Here is a 24,752-nt window from a genome sequence, read left to right as displayed (position 1 = left end):
ATTCACCTCCTCTCTAACCAACAATGCTACCCCACCTTCTTTTCCTTTCTGTCTATCCCTCCTGAATATTGAATATCCCTGAATGTTGAGCACCCAGTCTCGGTCCCCCTGAAGCCATGTCTCCATGATCCTAGTCATTAATAACTATCTCCACATTCAATTCATTCACTTTTCATAAATGCTCCTTGCATTGAGATACAAAACCTTCAGGCTTGCTTTTGCCACAGTCTTATCCCTTTTACCATTATGTTGAAAAGTGACCCTTTTTGATTTTTGTCCCAGGTTCACCTGCTGGCCACTTTTGATTTTCACCTTGCTACCTTTTGCTTCTACCTTCATATTACACCCTTCTGTCTCTCTTCCCTTGTTCTCATCCCCCTGTCAGATTGGTTTAAACCTTCTCCAACAGTGCTAGCAAATAAACTCCCTTAGACATTGGTCCTGTCTCTGTCACATGTACACTGCCCCTTCTGTCCCAGAACTGATTCCAATGTCCCAGGAATCTGAAACCTTTCCTCCTACACCCTATTCAAGCCACATATTCATTCTAACTATCCTGTTATTTCTATTCTAGCTAGCTCGTGGCACTGGTAATTATCAAGAGATTATTAGACTAATTGATAACAAGCCCACCTCACTGACAAATGACAAAGGAGGAAAAACCCAACACCCAACCCCAACCAACCAATTTTCCCTTGCAACCGCTGCAACCGTGTCTGCCTGTCCCGCATCGGACTTGTCAGCCACAAACGAGCCTGCAGCTGACGTGGACATTACCCCTCCATAAATCTTCGTCCGCGAAGCCAAGCCAAAGAATTACCCCTGAGGTCCTACTCCTTAATTTATTTCATAGCTCCCTAAAGTCATCTTGAAGGACCTCATTCTGTCTTTGTTTTCCCCTAAATCAATATGAATCACGACATCTGGCTGTTCACCTTCCCCTTTCAGAATGTCCTGCAGTCGCTCTGAGACATCCCTGACCCTTGCACCCGGGAGGCAACACACCATCTGTGAGTCCAGTTTGTGGCCACTGAAACCCCTTACAATCGAATCCCCTAACTATTGCTCTACCACTCTTTTTTCCAGCCCTCTTGCACAGCAGAGCCACTCACAGTGCTATGATCCTGGCTACTGCAGCTTTCACCTGGTGGGTCACCCCACCCTCAGCAATATCCAAAGCGGCATATCAGTTTTGGAGGGTGATGACTGCAGGAGACTCCTGCACTACCTTCCTGTTATTTCTCTTACAGTTGATCACCCAGTCTCTATCCTTCTTTACCCTCTGAAACTGAAGTGCGACCAATTCACTAAATGTGCTATCTACCTTCATCCCGGATGCACCAAAGTGAGTCCATGTGCAGCTCCAGTGTCATCATGTGGTCAATCAGGAGCTGCAGCTGGATACACTTGCTGCACGCATATTCCTGAGCTCCCACATAGCACAGGTGGAGCATGCCACAGGTCTGAACTCACCTGCCATGCCTGAAATACACTCTTATGCCTAAATAATATTAAATGAGAAGAATGAAGACTCACCCCTTTTACCTGTGCCTCCGCCTCTGCTTGCCGAAGCCTCTCGAGCCAAAACCTCAGTCCCCCCCTCTCCTTCCTTGATCCACTCACTCACTGACTGCTCCTTTACCTTTTACCTCCTTTTATTGACCCTTTACCAATTTACCTCTGTCACTCTCACCTCGCTCCTCCTCTCCTGGATGCCTCTGACTCTTAGTCTTCACCCGAAGCACTAGGCCCAAGCCCCAGTAAGTCTGGCCCACAATCCCATGCTGCCCAAATAACTCTATTAACCTACAACCCTTGCATGTTTTTTGGTGGGTGGAAAGAAAGGGAGAACCCAGAAGAAACCCTACAGACAGCACCAGATTCAAACCCAGGTTGGTGGTCCTGTAATAGGGTTGTGCTAACTACTATGTTAATGGTGTTGGCAAGCAATCCCTGGGTTACAAACAAGATCCATTCCTAAGTCTGTCTTTAAGTCAAATTTGTAGGTAAGTCGGAACAGGTACACAAGTTTCTCATTTAGTGACAATTAGTCAAATGTTTGCCTCAGTATACAATATATATTTTGCCTTTCTGTGCATATAAATCTACTGGAGTAAATTTGTTGTGGCACACTCAACAGAGCATTTATGACAATGTGATCTGACTTAAAATGGCAGATGGTATTCTCCTTACTCAAGCCAATGCACCGGAAGCCATGCATAGCCTGTTCATAAGTTTATAACCTGGGGCTGCCTGTATTCATGTTACATTTCTGGAATAGAATACAAGAGTCTCATTAAGCGATATTGGTCTGAGCTTAAGCTGTTAGATATGGTCTCTATATCTTCCTAGGATATGTGACTGGCCTGCCACATCCTGACATTTGTTGGCCTGATCTCAGTCACAGACAGGTCCAAGCTATTGAGTATAGGGGTCCTGCACACTGAATGCTCCTGCTCCAGGGTGGCAAATCATGATCTCCTGTCAAAACTGGGCCAAATTTTAATTTCTGAAAGTAAGTAATTAAAAACTAATTATTAAAAACATTAACAATCCGAACACTCGGAAAAGTAGCTAGAAATAATGTAAACACCAAACTCAATTCTGGAGAATCAACAACAAAGAGACAGATGCTGCTGCTTCTGTACGTCAGCAAGCCTGTAACTGCCATGTATCTACTACTATTTGCTAAAGTATGAGATTTATGGGCATTTAAACTGTAGGTCACTATGAGCTGCAAGGCCACAAAATGCATTGCTCTCAATGTTAATTTAAACAAAGGAGCTGATTGTGAACTTTAGAAAGAAGAGGCCAAGGGATTATTTGCCTGTCTTCATTGACAGGACAGTGGGGAGAGGGTTAGTATTTTCCTGGGCATCTACATATTGGAGGACCTATCCTGGGGTCATTCACATCAAGGCACACCAACGCCTGTACTTTCTAAAGTGATTTGGCATGTTGCCAAATACTCAAACTTCTAGAGATGTAATATGAAGAATATACTGACTGGATGCATTAAAACCTGGCTCGGAAACTCATGGAGAAGACTGCAGAGAGAGAGGAGTCACGTGATGGAGTAGTGGCCGGACGGTGAACTCCAGCCCTCTCCAGAAAAGTCGGGAAAAACAAAGGAAAACACAAAGGCACAGAAATAAAAGTTACAGAAAAGTGAGTATAAAGGTGGAAAGAAGATGGCGACAAAAAAAGAAAAATCAAAAGCAACGGTAAGAAGAGAGGAAGAGAAGACAAAGGAGGAAAAAGGTGAAGGCCTTACCTGTCCGAAGAGGCCCGCTGCGGAGAGAGAAACCCGCTCCCTCAGGTCGGTAAATAATGGTCTACAAAAATGGCTCGCTGAGCCGAGTAAAAGTGCGCAACCGCGCATGAAAAAAAACACACCGACGGGAGGGGGGACCAGCTGGGGAGTCGATCTCCACAGCCGGCAACGACAGCTGCAGAACACCTGCAGCAAGAAGAGACCACAGAAGACAATGGAAACAAGAAAGAAGAGAAGGAAAGGGCAACAAAGAAACAACAGATGGTCAACCCAGAGGAAGAAGAAGAGGAAGAGTACAGTGAAATAGAAGAAGAAAAGAAAGGCAAGATAAAGAAGGTACTTTCTCTTATTAAAGGATACATGGAGTCATTTAAAGAATGGCAAACACAGGAATTTAATGATTTAAGAAAAAGAATAAACAACACAGAAGAGAAAATGAATAAAATAGAGATGACCTTAACAGAAATGGGAAAGAAAATGGACAAGATGGAAGAGCGGGTAGTAGCAGCAGAAATGGAGGTAGAAGACTTAAAAAAGAAATTGGAGGAATCTAATAAAAAAAACTAAAGAGACACAAGAACTACTAGCTCAAAAAATAGATACAATGGAAAATTATAACAGAAGAAATAACATAAAGATAGTGGGCCTTAAGGAAGATGAAGAAGGCAAGAATATGAGGGAGTTTATGAAAGAGTGGATCCCTAAGACCCTAGGATGTCCAGAACTACAGCAAGAAATGGAAATAGAAAGGGCACATAGAGTATTGGCCTCTAAACCACAACCACAACAAAAACCAAGATCTATTGTAGTAAAATTCCTAAGATATACTACAAGAGAAAAGGTACTGGAGAAGACAATGGAAAAAGTAAGAGAGGGCAACAAACCACTGGAGTATAAAGGGCAAAAAATCTTCATTTATCCAGATATAAGTTTTGAACTCCTAAAGAAGAGAAGAGAGTTCAATACAGCAAAGGCGATTTTATGGAAGAAAGGGTATAAATTTATACTAAAGCATCCAGCGGTATTGAAAATATTTATTTCAGGACAACAAAACAGACTATTCTCGGATCTAGAAGAAGCACGAAAATTTGCAGAACAATTACAAAAATAGACTGAGGGAGGAAGACGGGTAATGAGAGTAAAAATGATCACGATTGATATGTATGTGGGTAAAGACAAAAATAGACTGAGGGATGAAGACGGGTAATGAGAGTAAAAATGATCACGATTGTTATGTATGCGGGTAAAGAGGTATAAGAGTGAATAGAGACAATGTGCATACGTGAATGTATCTGTACTTAGAGGAAAATATAGATAGTATAGACAAGAATTAATAAGGGAAGGTAATGGAATAGAGAGAATAAGGAGGGAATTAAAAGAGTGACCTTTGTGACATATGAAAAGTGAAATCTTTTCTGGGGGGGGCGGGGTGGAGGGAAATAGCGGTCACTGCAAAATCAGTTGACGCTTGCGAGTGGATTCGCAAATCCAAATGGAGAGGGGAGATGTGGTTGTCCGACAAGGGATAAAGGACAACTCAGGAGGGGAAGGGGAGATTGGGGATAAATAAGATAGAAATAGGAGAATAAGGAAAATGTTGGATGTTGTAGGAATGTTGTCTTATAAAGAGTTGAAAATAAGAAAACAGAAATGGAAAAGGAGGAAAGGTAATGATGGAAAAACGGAAAGAGAAGATAAACAAAATATAAAAGGGCTACGCTGAACTATATGACTTTAAATATTAATGGAATACATAACCAAATTAAAAGGAAGAAACTACTAAATTTAAATGAATAAATGTATTCCATTAGAAAAAATAACATATAGGTTAAGAAATAATATTGAAATATTCGAACAAGTATGGGAGCCTTACATTAAATACAATAGCGAAAACCTACCGGGGACAAACATTACCTAAGTTGATGGAAGGAGAAGGAAAGAAAAGAATGGACTCAGTAGAATTTCTGGTGTATTTTTGTTGAATGACAACATTGTCTGACTGGCTTAATGCAATCTAGATTGTATACCTAAAATGGATGAGGGGGGGGGTGGTGGGGGGGTGGCTTGGGAGGAGGGAGGGTGGGGGAGAAAAAGTCACTGTATATGTGTGAAAAAGAAATAGTGTATATCATGGCTAATGTGATTTATGGTGTGAAAAAAAAAAAATTAAAAAAAAAAAGAGAAGACTGCAGAGAGTGAGAAACCAAGCCAAGTTGATCTTGAGCAGTGACTCCAGTCAATGGAGGACATCCAGGTGAGGCAATGTCTCAAGAAAGCAGCCAACATCATAAAGGATCCCCTTCATCCTGGTTACCTTCAGTCAGAATATACAAAAATTTGAAATCTGGTATCTTTAGCTTAAAGAACAGGGTTTTATTTCCATGCATTAAAACCTGGCTCGGAAACTCATGCAGAAGACTGCAGAGAGTGAGAAACCAAGCCAAGTTGATCCTGAGCAGTGACTCCAGTCAATGGAGAACATCCAGGTGAGGCAATGTCTCAAGAAAGCAGCCAACATCATAAAGGATCCCCTTCATCCTGGTTACCTTCAGTCAGAATATACGGAAATTTGAAATCTGGTATCTTTAGGTTAAAGAACAAGGTTTTATTTCCAAGCAGCTGTCAGGTCTTGAGCCTTCCCAATAGTACCCTCACCATAAACTATTCCAGGACCAAAGATCTGTGCACTATGAATACATCACATTTTTTTATTACACCATTTGCAACTGTCAAAACTTGTCCATCATTTTTATTTTTTACCTTTTTTTTCTCAAATGATAATTAAAATGTATGCCTATTGTCATTAGAATACTTTATCCTCCTGTGTAGCTGCAAAAACAAGGTGAATTTCAGTGCATTTGTACATTGTATGTTCAAAGTTCAAATTTATTGTCAGACATACAATCCTGATTTTTTTTTTCTGCAGGCCAGGTGGAATTTCTAGTGTGCAAAAAATACTGTACTCAAGAAAATATAATGTAGACAAAAAAAGAAATGTAAACAAAAGAAAGAAATGTAAACAGTCTGTGCAATACACTCATAAATAATATGTGAAGTGAGAGTCCTTAATGGAGTCTCTGACTGAGTTTGTTGTTAAAGACTCTGATGGTGGCAGGGTAGCAACTGTTCCTGAACATGATGGTACATGTTCTTGTTACACCTATATTTATTTTCTGATGACAACGGTAAGAACAGAGCATGTCCTGGGTGGTGGGCCTCCTTGACGATTGCTGCGTTCCATGTACATTTTATTGATGGTGAGTTTTGCCTATGATGTACAGGACTGAGTCCACTACCTTTTGCAGGGGTTTCCACTCAGAGGTATTGAGCCAGGACAGGATGCAGCCATTCAGCACACTTACTATTAGTCACCTGTAGAAGTTTGCCAATATTTCACATGTCATACCAAACTTTTGCAAACCCCTGAGAAGGTAGAGGTGCTAACTTGCTTTCTTTGTGATGACATTCATATGTTGGGTCCAGGAAAGGTTCTCTGAGATTGTGACTCCCTGAAATTTAAATTTGCTTACCCTATCTACATCTGACCCCCAATGATCACTGAATTGTACACCTCTGGTTTTCCCTTCTGAAAGTCCACAATGATCTCTTTGGTTTTAGTGTGAATTTGTTGTTAGTACACCGTTCCACCAGCTTTTCAAACTCCCTCCTCTATGCTGACTCATCCCCTCCCCTTTTTTTATACAACCCATTTACTGTGCTATCATCAACAAATATATGTATGGGTATGACATTAAACTCTCAGCTCGTCTCATCTCAGCTTTGGATCAAACACAGTGCAGCCTAATATTGATAATATTGGCTTCATTTTCACCTTTATTTCAAAAATCTATGCCCATGAATAATTGATACATATTTTTTGTGCAGCTGTTGCTGGGTTTATCACAATTTAATATGATAAGCTATCAATGAGAACAAATCACTTAACTATCATGTTTATGTATTTATGGATGGCCACATTTAACACAGCTGAGGTCCAAAGTAGGCAGAGAAAATGCATATAGTTGTACTTTGAATACTCTGGAGAGTATTAAGACCATGTATCTGCTGAAGCTAAAAGGGAGACTGCTTCATGAACATTTGGAGATCGATCCAGGTGATGGTGTAACTAGAAACAAGTTTTAGAGGTAGGATATGACATGCAGTCACTCATGTGTGTTTAATTCAAGTAACTGAGGCAGAAAGGCCCTTCATGGAAGGCTTTATCCACCCACCAAATACAGGGAACAAATCTTCAATTCAAACCTAAAAAAAAGCAGTGTTATAAATCTGCTCTCTATCCAGGCACAGCTACAATTTCATACTAGGGTTCAGATCATGTTGCTAGTAGCTGTGAAAATCATACCGAATATGAGTTTCTGCTCTGACTTTCTACCACATGAGCTGGAGATAGTGATAGCGTCGCTCATTTTGCCATGCATTGCATGAAGTCATCAAAGCTCTCCATTCAAAGCAAGTTGTTTATATTTCATTATATCTTTTCCAGGAGAAAGCAGAGTAAGCACATGTCTGTGTAAGAAGTTTATGATTCCAATAGAGCAGTGTAACATTGAGTGCACCCAGTACTGTTCCCCAAACAGAACACCAGCTCAACACAAGGGTTACAAAAGCATTGTTTAAGTAGGTCAGTGCATAATATCCTGACAGCAATCATGATACCCTTATTTAATTCCTGTCAACCACACCTTCAGCATTAGTTTCTGCACAACAGCCCACAGACTTTGCAGATCAGGTGCAAGATTCCTTGTAGTCTAATATTTCCTGGTTATCAATAAGGTACAGTTATGCCCCCTATTTCACACTATCTGAGACCATATCATCAGAAGGACAGGAAAGAAGAGAAATAGAAAACCTAGGTATCATCATTCTGACTGGACTAACTATGAGTAGCTCATCTGATTATATCATTTGTAAAGACAACCTCAATTTTGACCTTAGCAACAAGTTCCCTACATTAATTTTTTTTGGTGATATGTGTGCAAATCACAGCTAGTTAAATCCTGCAGAGTTTCAGTATCTAGAGGCTGGGCCAATTAGCTTGAAAGATGGTGTGCTTTCCTTCTCTTCTATCAATACTTGGTCAGATAGTGATCTGAAAAATAATGTTACAGTTATGGTTTTTCAGAGGGAGAAAAATCAAATTAAGTGCATTAAAGCATGCTTCCAAATCAGAGATGTTGAGAAGGCGAAGTGAGACCTGGACGTACTGCAGCGCGTTGAATGAACCAAAGACTGACCTGGGTCTGGTTAGGAGCAGCTCTTTATGACCTGCCAGTAGGTGTGGGTACGACTCTCAGCCAATCACAATAACTCTAGTCAAATGTATACATTAGTGATAGTATCCTGTACTATCACATGTATGAAGGATGGTAGCAGCATATTTTAAATTAAATTTAACTTCAGTATATAACACAGTAACAGGACCTTGCACCTCACAAGTCTTTTCTTTCTTTAGCTTGGCTTCGCGGACAAAGATTTATGGAGGGGGTAAATGTCCACGTCAGCTGCAGGCTCGTTTGTGGCTGACAAGTCCGATGCGGGACAGGCAGACACGGTTGCAGGGGAAAATTGATGGGTTGGGGTTGGGTGTTGGGTTTTTCCTCCTTTGCCTTTTGTCAGTGAGGTGGGCTCTGCGGTCTTCTTCAAAGGAGGTTGCTGCCCGCCAAACTGTGAGGCGCCAAGATGCACGGTTTGAGGCGATATCAGCCCACTGGCAGTGGTCAATGTGGCAGGCACCAAGATATTTCTTTAGGCAGTCCTTGCACTCACAAGTCTACACCACTAAATATACATGTGTTCAATTAACTCAACCCATATGTATATGGAATGTGGGAGAAATCCGGTGCACCCAGATGAAACCACACATGCACATGTTTACTCCTTTCAGACAATTTTAGATTTAAAACTCTAACTGCTACTTTGACCATGCCCCATCTTCTATCAAGTCAACTGCAGCACCTCTGTACTTCCTCCATCTGGATAAGGTCATACAGGTAGATCTGACCCCATTCTGCTGCCTCTACATATACGTCAATCTCTCCACCTGATCCTGTAAGAGACAGTAACACCGTGCAATGTGTTGAAGTGATTACCTTTCATAGATGAAAAGCTCCTGATGTGCACATACAATGTGCATCCATTTTACTTGCCTGTGTGGGGAACCTATAAATGTTTTGTTAAAATTTGGACATACCAGTTCAGCAACAGGCCATTTAGCCCATGAGCCAATGCCACACAATTACACCCAATTAACCTGCAACCCTTGTATGTTTTGAAGGGTTTGAGGAGACCAGTGTGCCCAGAGGAAACCCACGCAGACACAGAGAGAACATACAAATTCCTCACAGACAGCGCTGGATTTGAACCCAGGTCACTGACAATGTAACAGCATTGTAATAACCACCGTACTAACAGTGCCACTGTTGAACATTGTGTTCATCCTGACTGCTGAATGCTGAGAATGTAATGTATTTAACAGTATTGTAGATGGGTCTGCAGTGAGTGTTATGGTGAAGTGTGCCCACATTAATAAAGTTGGGTGGTTGTATTGTAGAGACAAATTGCAGTTCAGTTACTTGGGAATAAACAACAATATAACTTCTATATCAGGGGTGGGCAAACTTTAAAAAAAAATCATATTCCACCTTAAGTATTCCCTAATGTCATAAGTGTTCTGTGATTAGAAATGGATTGCTTAAGGTGGTATGTGGGTGGAAATAAAATGTTTGAAAACCACTGTTTTAATCATAACTAATTGACTCGTTTTGTTATTCTGAAGGATATGGGCCAATGACAATGTTTTTGTAACAGTTGGGTCAAGAGCAATGGTTCTCAGCCTTCCCTTCCCACCCATATACCACCTTAAGCAATCCCTTACTAATCACAGGGCATTTATGGCATAGGGAATACTTAAGGTGGAATGTGAGTTTTTTTTTAAAAAGTTGCCTCTCCCTGTTCTATATCCTTTGATCCCAAGAAAAATTCAAGCTGTGAGAAGAGAAAGAAAACAAAGGAAAGGGGCGGGTTGCACATTAACCATTTTTTTTTCTCTGACCCCCTTTGGTTTTTGCCTATCCACAACTATGAATTCACAAAATTGTCAGAACAAGGGTTCCAAATGTCTGAAATCACAACCAAAGCCTTTGAAGATACTAAATAATTAAAATGTGTCAAGCTAACAATCATTAGGAGCATTTTAAGTCTTAAAAAATAACAACTAGACCCCAATGTTTTTTTTCAGAACTGGTTGTTTTCGGAATGCAAAAAAAGAGACCGACTCCAATTGAAATCCTATGGTATCTCAAGCACCAGTTTACCTATACAATGGCACTTCATCATTAACAATTGTGAGGTTCATTCAGGATGAAGCAAGAAAATGAATAAAGGCAGCAGCTCTTCTGAATGGGGAATTTGCATTAATAAGTCTTGGATTTCTCTATTTTCCTATCTCAAACCCCAGTGTAGCAAAGTCATTCTGACACAAGGGTAACTCCAGAAAACCTTGAAAATTGCATGTCACCTGGAATCTAAAATAGTGTCCCTGCAGCATAGGAATTTCATTAAGGAGATTATACAGATGCCAGACAGACAGAGAATAATGTTAGGGAATGGTGGGGATGAAGGGGGAAATGGAGTCAGAGCTTAGTTCAGCCTGAATTCTTATTGCTCAGGTATATGCAAAATTACTGTGCAAAACATGATGTTAGATCAAAAGAAAAGTTGCAATTTCAATTGAATACAGCCCATGGTGTTTTACCTCGAGGTAAAATCTCTCAATCATAGGAGCACTGTAGTCAGTGAAGAGTGAACTTGTCAGTCACCAGAGGTTGTGTCTCAATCTTGGTTGATTGACTCCTGAAGCAATCATAACAAACAGGGCTCAGGGTGTAGCATTGAGGAGCAGAGGGTGTATCAATGTTTTCCTGGTCACTTAATGGTTGCTGTAACCATTGAACCTCAAGTTAAAGTATTTCTGTGAAAAATAAGGGATTCTCTTCACTCGAGATCAGAAATGTGTATCAGTGGCAGTTCAGACCCATTGTGAATATAAATGGGCAAAGAGAATACTGATCCTACAGTACAGTGGCACTATATCGAAGGTTATATCTTCTGAAGGTTCATTATCTGACCATGAAATAATGTGTGAGACTATTAAAGGTGTGGCAGCATCACATTCAGCTCTTCAGAGGTTAAAATTCTTGGAATTAAGAGGTATCTCCTCGTGTGCACTTGCAGAATTAATCTAATGGATCTATTGAGAGATGGCACTGGCTCAATAACTTCAGGCATTATCTGGATCTGTATCAGAAAACCTTGGATCTCCTGCTTCTTTGTTACCCAGATCAGAAATAATGAATGTTAAAGCATTCTACCTTTAAAAATACGTTGGTCTTGTGGATTTTTAAAATGCAGGCCAGGTTTAAGTGAAAGCAGGAAATAATGAAAATAATTAGGATGTCAGGCAACATCTGTGGAGAAAGAAAATTTGGATTTAATACATCATGTTGATGATATTTCACATGAAGGAAAACATTAATCAGACAGGGCACATCAGGGAAGCCAGATTTAGAGCAGATCTCAAAGGATCAAGACCACAAGGCTCACAAGCTCTCATTAAAAAAAAGGAGGAAATACATGAAACCTAATGTTATGTAGCAACACAGTAGCACCAACTGTTAAAGTTACTGCCTCACATCACCAGAGACCCCCAGGTCCACTCCTAGCCTCTTGTGCTCTTCATATGAAGTTTGTATATTCTTTCTGCAACTGCAGAGATTTCCTTCAGGTGTTGTGGTCAGGAACCACTGGCTAGGCTCCAATTCTAGTACTCAGTAGATGAATAGCACTTTGCAATTTAGAGTGATGAAAGGAACAAGATTTCTACTCCAGACTTCAACCTTTCAAGGAAATTATTCTGCTGAAGATGTATACTGTATAATGTGAGAGTGTGTGTGAGCATGTACACACACACCCTTTTTATTCAGGCAGTCTAATAACTAACTTTTATTGAAGAAGAAAATAAGTATTTCTACCCTCAACCTGGTCTGTTGAAGATGAGGTGGTCAATCTCCACCTGGTGATTATTCTATTCAGTTTCATCAGTGCCCAGCAGACATGGGGTGTAACTGAGCAGAAAGGTGAGAATTACTTATCCTGACTTTCATACAAGGTAATAAAGGACCAGTCCACAGAATGACAGAAACTACTAGAGAGGATAATAAAAAAAAAACTGAATTGCTTCTCAACTGCTATTGACTATAATATCTAGCATGGCACCATCATTTAGGTTTGTTGTGAATTTCCTGAATTCTTTGAAATAAATTTATTTGAAATGATGCACAAACATAATTTATATATTTTCTTTCAGTTTTGCTGTCCATCTGTATGACCAATTTTTAGTGTGAGAGAAAAGTAGACTGGTATCATACCTTGACCTAAATTATTTACTCAACTCAAAGGAAACATCTAAGTAGTTTATCCAGCAGCAATTTTTTTTTAAGGTTGTGAACTGTGCAACTCCCAACAACTCTGTTCTGTTTCCGCAGGCCTTACTCATCATCTCATGTCTTCCTCCCCGTATCAGTATCACTGGTTGCACTACTTGGCATCTAACTTCCTAAACCACCTCTGAATTTGATTTTGAATTTGTTGCCTTGAAGAGGAAGCTTGAAATTTAGTGGCACTGGATTTTTGATCTGGGGAAAGGTGAAAGTGAGTTGGATGGAGACTGTGGTAGAAAGGTCTGATCAAATATTTGGGAGTCAATTGTCTGCTTTTATTTAACCAGGTTCTTCATTAGAAAACCAGTGTGACTGTTAGCCTGAGAAATTTTCAACAGGGACAAGAGGTCAAGATCGGCACTGCAGAAATAGTGATCATAGACCTGTGGTTGATGCAGAATTGCTTGAAAGGTTTGCTGACAGTCACAGCAGGTCAACACAAAACCAGAGGTAGATAAAGGGATTTGGTGGTTACATAAGTTGTATATGCCATCATGGAGAAAACCTTCGGATCATCGAATTTTGTTCTAATTGACTAAGAATCCAGAGCGCTAGACTCTTCAAATTATGAAATGATTAACAATCATTATGGTGACCATATATGTCAAATTCATCTTATTGTTAATGTGTTGGGATGAAGGCTTCAGTGAATAGACAATAGACAATAGACAATAGGAGCTGGAGTAGGCCCTTCGGCCCGTCGAGCCAGCACCGCCATTTTACAGATCATGGCTGATCACTACCATCAGTACCCCTTTCCAGCCTTATCCCCATAACCATGCTGAACTGAGATAGATCTGTTAATGACATATCGCTGATAATTGAGGATACATTAACAGAATTTGATTTGTCCTGTTCAATTTTTTTTTACCTTCAAGCTGAGTAACTTAAAAGGCCATTTTTGTGAACTGTTCAGAATCAATAACATTGCTGTAGGTTTGGATTCACATGTATGGCCTAGATTGGTAAGGAATGCTATAGAATATTAATTAACCATTAAGATACGGTGTAATTTCAATATCTGACAACCCTTTGACAGCATTGGTGATCCTAACTTTTATTCCTTAGTTCATTAAATGAATTCAAATTCCTATCTTCGATCGTGGGTTTTTTTTTTAAAACACAAGCTTTGGTATTATTAGTGCAGGCATCTGATTTATAAGTACTATTTTTGTCAAGTTTCAGGCATATGGGGGTAAACACCATCAATTATAATAAAACAAAACCTATCAGTAGGAAGGAAAAACTAAGTTAATTTCATATATAATAGAATTGAAAGGTATTGGTTCAGTGTTGTGTACATGTCACAACAATGGAAGAGCAGTTTTCTACTTGAATGGAAGAATGATAAAATGAAAACAGTATTCTAACTTTGCATCTGATAGAATCTACCTGTAGGCATCAGCTGCTAGAATCTTAGAGTAATGTTGGATATGACTTTTCAGCAAATTGACAAATCTAAATTTCTTGTATGAATTCTTAAAAGGAGGACATTTGACTCCTTTTACCTCAACACTTCTTGCTCACAGGACTAACATCATGGGCTTTGGGCAGTAAACAACTCTCGTGATATTGGTAGAAATGTCAGAAATAACAACTTTAAATTGCCTTAGAGGAAATATAATTGGCATTCTTTCATGTGAGTAAGTGGAGGAAAGGAAAGCAAAGTGTTGCTATACTCTCTTCTCAATAAAGGTCTTATGTTTGATACACTTTCTTATTCTCACCCACACACATACCAGCCTTGTGACATAGATTAGTTTCCATTTTACAGACAATATTCCCCGTTTACTCTTTCTAGCTGCTTTAAAGATTTGAAGAGCAAACTCTCCTATAATAATTTGAGGAGATTCAGCATATAACCAAAGACTCTTGGAAACTTCTAAAGATGTAACGTGGAGAGGATTCTGGCTGGTTGCATCACTGCCTGGTATGGTGGTGCCAACGCTCAGGACAAGGAAAACTCCAGAGGGTTGTTAACTCAGCCTGTGACATCACGGACACCAGACTTCACTCCATCAAAGACATCTACGTTAGGCAGTGTCTATCCTCAAGGACCCCCCACCACCCAGGCTCTTCAAACTGCTACTAGCGGGAAAAGGGTACCGGTACCTGAAGAGAAGCACTCAGCAGCACAGAAACAATTTCTTCCCCTCTGACATCGGATTCCTTATACTACTTCACTTTGTCTTTTACTTATACTATTTTTATTTATTTGGTAAGGTGGTTTATATAAATGATTAAACTGTGATGTAACAATTAATTTTGTTGCATGTTCATGACCATAAATTCTGATTCTAATCTGAAAGAAGGCAACATTTGTTTGTGAATTCTTCTTTGGCTTGGCTTCGCGGACGAAGATTTATGGAGGGGTAAAAGTCCACGTCAGCTGCAGGCTCGTTTGTGGCTGACAAGTCCGAAGCGGGACAGGCTTCCTTAATAACATTCACTTCATAAAACATTTATAAACACCTACAAAGGCAAGGACCAAAAACACCTGCTCCTATGCTACATTGTCCCATGTTCCATGAGGTTTGCTGAAGGTTTTTGTTCATGAGCTTGAACAAATATCTCCATGGTATATGAAGAACGGTGAAGGTGAAGCCCTGTGTGCACTGCTTCATCAATTTCTAGCTTGTCACTTGCACCAAGATGCAGCGAAAAACTTTTGTGTGCTATCCTAGTGAGTCAACCTGCACTCAGGCACAACAACTAAAGTGCATGGTGTGGCTTTACAAAGAAAATGTTAGATAAAATAGTACAAAGGCAACATAATATTACTAAGGAAACATTTGTTTGATAATCTGATACCAGCCCCCCCACATCTCCATCGGGCACACAAAACTCAAAACGGTCAACCAGTTTACCTATCTCGGCTGCACCATTTCATCAGATGCAAGGATCGACAATGAGATAGACAACAGACTCGCCAAGGCAAATAGCGCCTTTGGAAGACTACACAAAAGAGTCTGGAAAAACAACCAACTGAAAAACCTCACAAAGATAAGCGTATACAGAGCCGTTGTCATACCCACACTCCTGTTCGGCTCCGAATCATGGGTCCTCTACCGGCACCACCTACGGCTCCTAGAACGCTTCCACCAGCGTTGTCTCCGCTCCATCCTCAACATCCATTGGAGCGCTCACACCCCTAACGTCGAGGTACTCGAGATGGCAGAGGTCGACAGCATCGAGTCCACGCTGCTGAAGATCCAGCTGCGCTGGATGGGTCACGTCTCCAGAATGGAGGACCATCGCCTTCCCAAGATCGTATTATATGGCGAGCTCTCCACTGGCCACCGTGACAGAGGTGCACCAAAGAAAAGGTACAAGGACTGCCTAAAGAAATCTCTTGGTGCCTGCCACATTGACCACCGCCAGTGGGCTGATAACGCCTCAAACCGTGCATCTTGGCGCCTCACAGTTTGGCGGGCAGCAGCCTCCTTTGAAGAAGACCGCAGAGCCCACCTCACTGACAAAAGGCAAAGGAGGAAAAACCCAGCACCCAACCCCAACCAACCAATTTTCCCTTGCAACCGCTGCAATCGTGTCTGCCTGTCCCGCATCGGACTGGTCAGCCACAAACGAGCCTGCAGCTGACGTGGACTTTTTTTTACCCCCTCCATAAATCTTCGTCCGCGAAGCCAAGCCAAAGAGAGAAGTAGGAAAGTGCATATTTCAACAAATCTGCATTTTTTTTTGCATTCTGGGCAAAGAAGCAATTGTTCCAAGTTGCATCTGGACAGGATACTGTCTATGATGCACCAATAAATAAATATTGGTTAGTGACCCTGGAACTATAGTGAAATAATTCAGGATTTTAAGGAAGTAGATGCTTTGGGAGCTTTCTTGACAATAGCATCAACGTGCTTGGAACAGGATAAACATTTATGACCCATTTATCAGTGGTTCATAACCTATTTATCATATTCCAGCACATCATGTCAGCAATAGAAAGATATTTTACAGTCCTTATTCATATTTATTATTGCCATATCTTGTGATCCTTCTGAAGGAGTTAGTGAGAGACTTTTATTGAACTGATACAGTACCACTGGTGTACACATTCCCACCCCATTCCCTTGCCCACCCTTTCAATTCCCTGCCCCATTCTCTTGCCAACACTCCTTCAAACAACATGGCTTCTCTTTTACCACTATCAACTGGGCCCCCATTATCCAGAAATCTGCCATGCCCCCTCACACAACAAGTACAGGATTCCTTGTCCTCACCCCACCAACCTCCACATCAAAAATATCACCCTCCACCATTTCTGATACCTGCTACCTGCTACCTGTTCCTTATTCCTCCTATCTTTCTCCTGCAGGGACCTCTCCCTCAGTTAATTTCTTATTCACTCCTCCTTCCCCACTAATTGTCTCCTTGGGACCTACCTCTGTGACCACAGAAGGTGCTCCACTTCTGCCCACTCCTCCTCCCTCACCACCATTCAGGGCCATAGAAAATCCTTCCAAGTAAACATGCAGCAGTCATCTAGTGCTCCAGTTGTGGCGTCCTCTACATCAGAGGGAGTTGATACAGACTGGGAGATTGCTTTGTCGAGTACCTCAGCTCTGTCTGCCGCAATAGTGGGGATCTTCCAGTGGCCACCCATTTCAATTCCCTGCCCCCTTTCGTTGCTGACAAACTCCGATGGACATTGCGAGGCCTGCTGAGTTCTCTAGCATTTCTGCTCTTTTACCACAATCACAGCATCAGCAGACTTTTGTGTTTCACTAGATATTCCCACAGACCATTGAAGTTGGGTGTCTCAGGAGTTGGGTGAAGTTGGACCACTGAAGTTGTGTGTTGGACCATTGAAGTTGGGTGTCTCAGGAGTTGGGTGAAGTTGGACCATTGAAGTTGGGTGTTGGACCATTGAAGTTGGGTGTTGGACCATTGAAGTTGGGTGTTGGACCATTGAAGTTGGGTGTTGGACCATTGAAGTTGGGTGTTGGACCATTGAAGTTGGGTGTTGGACCATTGAAGTTGGGTGTTGGACCATTGAAGTTGGGTGTTGGACCATTGAAGTTGGGTGTTGGACCATTGTCTCAGGAGTTAGGTGAAGTTGGACCACTGAAGTTGGGTGAAGTTGGACCATTGAAGTTGGGTGTCTCAGGAGTTAGATACGGCAAGGTCAAAGGAATGGCAGTAAGTTCCCAGGATGTTATGTGGCTGGATGAAACTTAAAATTGAGCTTATTTCCTTGACCCTTGCCCTCCTTGCATATCCTCTCTTCCAGTGCAAGTGCTGGGTGTATCACCTGAACACCCCCTAATATCCTGCGTAAGTTGGTACATTAACTCTTGGGTTGTCAGGGAAGACTTGATCCACTATTGGAGCATTTTGGGTGTCAGTCCACTACCATAATTATTTGGTCTTTATTTGGTACATTTTTCCAGGTCCTTAAAAGAACTTTAAAAATCTATATTCAAAATGATACCAACTATTCAGTGGCTTCATTTTTAACAGTATTTGTGAACTCACAAAGTTACCTGTATGTTATACATCATTGCATTGTGTATATTTGGAGTTGTTAAGTTCTCTCGTTTTCCAAGAGCATCTTTTAACACAGATTTGTGGTTCATAACTTGTTGTTTTTTTCTTATCCACTTTTCACAACATCCGCTGCTGATATGTATTTGATACTATAAGGTAAAACATCATGAGATGGGAATGTGTAGGGAGTTACCCTGTACAGGGCAGTAACAAGAAGGGGAGGTGTCCTTGTACTCCTGTTAGGTAAAACATCATGAGATGGGAATGTACAGGGCTGTAACAAGATGTAAATGCATCCTTGTACTTACAAGATAAGAGAGACATTGATGGATTGAGAGGCAGGAAGCTAGCAGGGAAAGGATAGCAACAGTTTTAGTCATTGGACAAGTAATGATATGATGATGTTCTAAGCATGTATCCAAGGGTATAAAAAATCACCATTTTGCTGATAACGGCAGAATGCATTCTCCGACTAACTTTGTTAGTCGCAAGTGTTACAATCCGGTAATAAAGAACAAAGAACCCTGATTTCGACTCAGCCTGGTGTTTGTCTCACTCATTCATGAACAAAGCAGACCTAACAATACCTAGAATATTGGGTACTGATGAGTGAAGGGAACATATCCGCTGTTAGTATAATCAAGTTTGTCAAATGAACTCAATGCATATTCAGATAGTATTCATTCTCAGTCGGTTAATATAATCGTGATGGTGTTAATGGCTGAGAAAAGTTGAGGGGTCAAGTGGTCTTGTGTTGCTCACAGTTCTTACCTTCATATGACATTAACATGGATTGCCTTCCTTTAGTCGGATTTCCATTTTTTTGCTTCTGTCTAATTCATCATTTGTCACTGTACATATTTATATCCCAATGCAAAAACAGAATTGATGGTGAAAACCTGAAATGAGAAATGCAAATGTTAGAAAATTCAGCTTGCCAGCCAACACTGTGGAGCGAGAAATTGAAGTAATTGAATTTTTACCATTTCTTATAAAAGGTAATTGACCTGAAAAGTTAGACAAATGCTGCTTGTTTTCCCAGCATTTTCTTATTTCAGATTTGCTTTTTAAAATTTTTTTATTTTTTATTTCAAAATTGGTCAGTGCCATTAAAATGCTTAAAATAATATTAAAATAAGATCAAACTTTTCAAAACCTGATACACCTTTTGAAACAGCATAGTTGATGTTATTATAAAATACAGATTAGTCAATAACCATCAGAAGAGAGGAGTCGTCTGAAAAATCTTACTCTGCATTAAGCATGGTGCTGAAATGTAATTTAAGGTCATCTTGTTTTCTATTTTCAATATTTCTAATTTTTAAAATTGTGTTTATTAGGATTTAACTCTTTTTAAGTAATGAATATGCATCTGTTTTTTTTTCTCTTCAATAGCTTATTTTATAATGCAGAGTTTAAAAAAATAACTTAAATCAAGTCACACTTGTTTAATGGAATACATGTGTTGTCAGACAGTTTATTTCATTGCAATTCTGAACCTGGTGTCTTGTATCAGTAATAAAATTACATGATGGTTCTGGCAGCAGCTTAACCAGTATCTGGTATCATTAAGCACTTTTTAACATTGAAAACCATGTTATTGCCATTTACATGACCCATCTCTGGAAGTCGGCTTGCTTGTTCACACACAAAAAAAAAACAGCTCTGTGAGTCAAATACACTCCAGTGCTGAGCTTACCTACCTAGATGGATAGAAGATGGGAAAATCTAGACTCCCCAATTCACTTTTGCGATTCTTTCATTAAAGAGCTCAAAAAGCAGATAAAACCTGACTTTCAAGACCTGTGTAAAAGGGTCTATCTACGGCAGAGTGCAAAGAGCAGTTGAAAGTGTGAAAGGAAGTAAGTTGCCGCATATGGAGAAATAGTGAGTCTCTGGGTAAAATTCGCAATCCTGTTATACTCCAAGCTGTTTTTTTTTACCCCAAGGAGATGTTCTCAAGCCGGTCAATCAAAATAAAGTTGATTTTCCAGATGACTATTTGCTTTGAAACATTTCATTTTGAAATGGACTATCAGCATGTTTTTTTTTTAAATTGTAACAAAACCATTGCAGGAAATGCCAAAGAACTTGGCACAAGACTTAACTATGTTTTATCTCCTAAGATAATTGAAGAAGGCTGCCTGTTTCACACCTGGGGCAACTGGCACTGTTTCATGATGACAGATTTTATGCTTAGGCTATGAATATTCTTCTGCTCCTGTGTTAAACCTTAACCTTCTGAAATATAGCTTAAACATTTATCTCTTGTTGAAGCTCCCACCCAATTTGCATGCAATTAATTCCATATCACTATTGTTGGCAGATGGCTAATTTAGTTTGGTTTCAGAAGACCCAATGTTAGGAACTAATGATTCTTCTGCAGCTTGAAACACAATGTAACCAAATAAATATTTATATGTGTTAAAGAAAAAGTGCAAGTAATGTTGATCACAAGAACCCTTGAAGAAATGATACTCTTAGGCATTTGAATTATGGCAGAATTAAAAATATTAACTGTTGTTTTGATTTAAAAGAACTGCTTAGTGGATTCCTTCTCCTGTTAATTATTGCCGTGGGTTTTAATACTTCTGAAAAATAATTAATGACTTGAGAAGATTTGGAAAAAAAAAGCTGTGCTTCCTTCATCATTCCTATCTTTCTCAATGCATCATTAAGTGGCCTCAGACCACCTCCCAATGTTATGGTCTTGTCCTTTTACTACAGAGGCCCCCAAGTCATTGTGGCTTTAATCGTGAGCCCTTTGGCTCCAAGTGAGGGGGTAGATCGAAAATTTTGAAGTACTTTTTTTCCACTTATCCTCCAGAAAGAGGCTATTATAAACTTCTAATGAAGATTTATATGTCAGCATCTATGGATTGTGGCAGTTTGTGACTGAATCTTTCAGAAAAACTCAACTTGAAAAGTGCTATGGTAATGAATACCCAGTTAAATGTAGACAGTATACTTAAATATATCTTTGGCTTGGCTTCGCGGACGAAGATTTATGGAGGGGGTAAATGTCCACGTCAGCTGCAGGCTCGTTTGTGGCTGACAAGTCCGATGCTGGACAGGCAGACACGGTTGCAGCGGTTGCAGGGGAAAATTGTTTGGTTGAGGTTGGGTGTTGGGTTTTTCCTCCTTTGTCTTTTGTCAGTGAGGTGGGCTCTGCGGTCTTCTTCAAAGGAGGTTGCTGCCCGCCGAACTGTGAGGCGCAAAGATGTACGGTTTGAGGTGATATCAGCCCACTGGCGGTGGTCAATGTGGCAGGCACCAAGAGATTTCTTTAGGCAGTCCTTGTACCTCTTCTTTGGTGCACCTCTGTCACGGTGGCCAGTGGAGAGCTTGCCGTATAATACGATCTTGGGAAGGCGATGGTCCTCCATTTTGGAGACGTGACCCACCCAGCACAGCTGGATCTTAAGCAGCGTGGACTCGATGCTGTCAGCCTCTGCCATCTCGAGTACTTCGATGTTAGGGATGAAGGCGCTCCAATGAATGTTGAGGATGGAGTGGAGACAACGCTGGTGGAAGCATTCTAGGAGCCGTAGATGATGCCGGTAGAGGACCCATGATTCAGAGCCGAACAGGAGTGTGGGTATGACAACGGCTCTGTATACGCTTATCTTTGTGAGGTTTTTCAGTTGGTTGTTTTTCCAGACTCTTTTGTGTAGTCTTCCAAAGGCGCTATTTACCTTGGCGAGTCTGTTGTCTATCTCGTTGTCGATCCTTGCATCTGATGAAATTGTGCAGCCGAGATAGGTAAACTGGTTGACCGTTTTGAGTTTTGTGTGCCCGATGGAGATGTGGGGGGGCTGGTAGTCAAGGTGGGGAGCTGGCTGATGGAGGACCTCCGTTTTCTTCAGGCTGACTTCCAGGCCAAACATTTTGGCAGTTTCCGCAAAACAGAACGTCAAGCGCTGAAGAGCTGGCTCTGAATGGGCAACTAAAGCGGCATCGTCTGCAAAGAGTAGTTCACGGACAAGTTTCTCTTGTGTCTTGGTGTGAGCTTGCAGGCACCTCAGATTGAAGAGAATGCCATCCGTGCGGTACCGGATTTAAACAGCGTCTTCATTGTTGAGGTCTTTCATGGCTTGGTTCAGCATCATGCTGAAGAAGATTGAAAAGAGGGTTGGTGCGAGAACACAGCCTTGCTTCACACCATTGTTAATGGAGGAGGGTTCAGAGAGCTCATTGCTGTATCTGACCCGACCTTGTTGGTTTTCGTGCAATTGGATAACCATGTTGAGGAACTTTGGGGGACATCCGATGCGCTCTATTATTTGCCAAAGTCCTTTCCTGCTCATGGTGTCGAAGGCACCATGAGGTCAACAAAGGTGATGTAGAGTCCTTTGTTTTGTTCTCTGCACTTTTCTTGGAGCTGTCTGAGGGCAAAGACCATGTCAGTAGTTCCTCTGTTTGCACGAAAGCCGCACTGTGATTCTGGGCGAATATTCTCAGCGACACTAGATATTATTCTATTTAGGAGAATCCTAGCGAAGATTTTGCCTACAATGGAGAGCAGCGTGATTCCCCTGTAGTTTGAGCAGTCTGATTTCTCGCCTTTGTTTTTGTACAGGGTGATGATGATGGCATCGCGAAGGTCCTGAGGCAGTTTTCCTTGGTCCCAACAAAGCTTGAAAAACTCAAAATGATCCCATCGCAGCCCACAATACCTCATCCTTAGTCATGCAGATGCTTCCTAAGAAGAAGAGGAGTAAAAGGCTACTGGGCCCCATCTTGAACAACATTTAACAGGAGCACAATAGAGAACATTCTAGCTGCATAATTTTCTGGTATGATAGTTTCAAAGAATCAGACCAGGTCAATACAGAGGATCATCAAAATGGCTGAAGATTACTGGGCTCTCCCTTTCTTCTATCAAAGACATTCATCAGGAGCAAATCTTAAAATAATGGTGGGATTGCCACCTCCATGATAGAGCTGCCACTGGTGCAGACCCACGGAGAGTGGAGAGAGGAGACACAGAGCTCCCCTGCAAGGTTCTATCATCCATTTCAACTTTAAATGGCCTGTTAAAGGAGCTGACAGTGGGTTATTTTCCAAATCCTTCAATGGCAGGTTTTGGGCCCAAGACAGTGATACCTGTGTACTACAGCAGCCTTGAGAGGCTGTGGACCCCAGGGAAGCAGATGACTGCCACAGGGCACCAGGAGATTGGGAGATCACCCCCATTTGAGAAGGAGAAGCATGGTGGTGCACCAATGAGGAGCTCTGCAGCTGAAGAGCACACAGGTCTTTGGAGACTCAAGATTCCCATATGGGTGGTTGGCAACTGCAGCCAAAGGACCCACACCAGGGTGTGGACTGCCGGAGACTAGCTGAAGGATTAGCAGGTATCAGAAACAAGATTCAAGGGTGCTGAAGGATTCCTGATCATGTCAGAGGTTTGGATCTGGATCTGTGGTTGCAGATGGTTTAGACTGAATTCTGTGTGGCTGTATGATCACTGGAAGTGAATCCATGGGCACTCAGTGACTGGGCGAGCTTGGTTTTACTTCTTTTTCTCTGACTCTAAGGGGTACTGTGCAATTTAAGGTAGACTAAATAAAGTTTTATGTAATATCACCATTTTTTGTTTTATTACATGACAATAAAAGAATCTTGAATAGGACTCAAAGAATTATTGAGGGCCATTTCCATCAAGCACACAGTATATTTGACCAACCATCACCAAGGAGGCGCGAGAGCATCAAAATCAGGACTGCTAGACTGGGAAATAGCTTCTTCCTGCAGACTATAAGACTGATGAACAGTATCCTATAACATCCCAAAATATTTACTTGTGAGTGCAAGTGTGAGACAAGGCAGAGAAAAATCTTTTTTGTTAGGTTGTATACATACAGTTGCAGGATAATAAACTTGAACTTAATTCTGTCAATTAACTCATCTTGAAATCATCTTGTAGTATTTTCCTTGAGTGGATGTTTGCAACAATGAATAGTCAAGGAAAGGTTATTAATCTTAATAGTAATTATGTGTGCTGTATTGTGTTGGAACCAAGGGGTTAAGTAATCATAGAAAATATGCCTATGTACTATTCATTATGTATTCATTAATCTAGTACTATGTAACAATTTACTATTTACTTCAAGTATACTGTTTAAGGGAAATAGGAATGCAATTAAGTAACAGCCACAATATGTAGCAAAGTTGGCTGAGTATAGTAAGTGCAGAATTTGCTGTCTCCAAACACAAAAGAGAGAAAATGTATGAACCAATCTAGGAGGAATGCTAAGACATGAGGAGGTGTTGAGTAGAACAGAAGACTATGGCCAAATGAGAACAAAGAGTACCATGACTGAGAATGTCGGAGACAAAGAAAATGTATAAACCAATTCAGTAGGAAGGTTGAGGAGGTGTTGAGTAGAACAGAAGGCTATGGCCAGATGAGTACAAAGAAATAATTAGAAATATATGGGGCAAAAATTGATTTCTGA

General features: G+C 40.9%; 1 long non-coding RNA gene across 1 annotated transcript in view; it reads right to left on the bottom strand.

The window, feature by feature from the left end:
* LOC138756204 (uncharacterized) overlaps nucleotides 1-24,752 on the bottom strand; it is a 109,163-nt gene that overhangs the window by 4,691 nt on the left and 79,720 nt on the right. The window contains exon 3 of the long non-coding RNA XR_011352856.1: nucleotides 19,063-19,190. This is a non-coding gene — a long non-coding RNA (uncharacterized lncRNA). The remainder of the gene's footprint in view (nucleotides 1-19,062; nucleotides 19,191-24,752) is intronic.

This window comes from Narcine bancroftii, chromosome 3 (genome assembly GCF_036971445.1).
Source record: "Narcine bancroftii isolate sNarBan1 chromosome 3, sNarBan1.hap1, whole genome shotgun sequence".
Lineage (NCBI taxonomy): Eukaryota > Metazoa > Chordata > Chondrichthyes > Torpediniformes > Narcinidae > Narcine > Narcine bancroftii.
The sequence above is the reverse complement of the archived record's forward strand: the minus strand, read 5'-3'. Positions and strand labels throughout refer to the sequence as shown.